Genomic DNA, 459 nt, shown 5'->3' on the forward strand with positions numbered 1-459 from the left:
ATGTTCCCCATCGCCGGGCAACTAACGGCCTGTTGCGGGGGGAGCGGGGAGAAACAAACCGGCTCTGCTGGGTGAAACCAGCAGGCCCAAGGTCTGGGCTCTGGGCACCCGGTTTCCTCCTCCTGTGTCTGCCCAAAGGGCGGCGGCTCCTGCCCCTGGGGTGGGTCTCTGGGCTGCCCCACCCGCCATGGGTGGCTGGGGGTCGGCTGGGGGGGGGAGGAAGACACCGCCCCCTTCCAGGCCTGGCGCCCCGGGCATGGAGTGAAACCCAGGGCAGGCTCGGGGCCTTGATCCCGCTCCGCCCGGGAGGGGTCCGTACCCCCCCCACCCCCGCTGGGCGGCCTCTGCGGGCCGCTCCCGCCCCCCGCGCCGGGTCGGGCCAAGATGGCGCCCCCTCCCGGCTTCCGGGCCATGGGTGTCGTCACTTCCGGTGGGCTGACCGCGGGGCGCCCCGACCGG

The sequence above is a fragment of the Lepidochelys kempii genome, chromosome 19, assembly GCF_965140285.1.
Source record: "Lepidochelys kempii isolate rLepKem1 chromosome 19, rLepKem1.hap1, whole genome shotgun sequence".
NCBI classification, from domain to species: Eukaryota; Metazoa; Chordata; order Testudines; family Cheloniidae; genus Lepidochelys; species Lepidochelys kempii.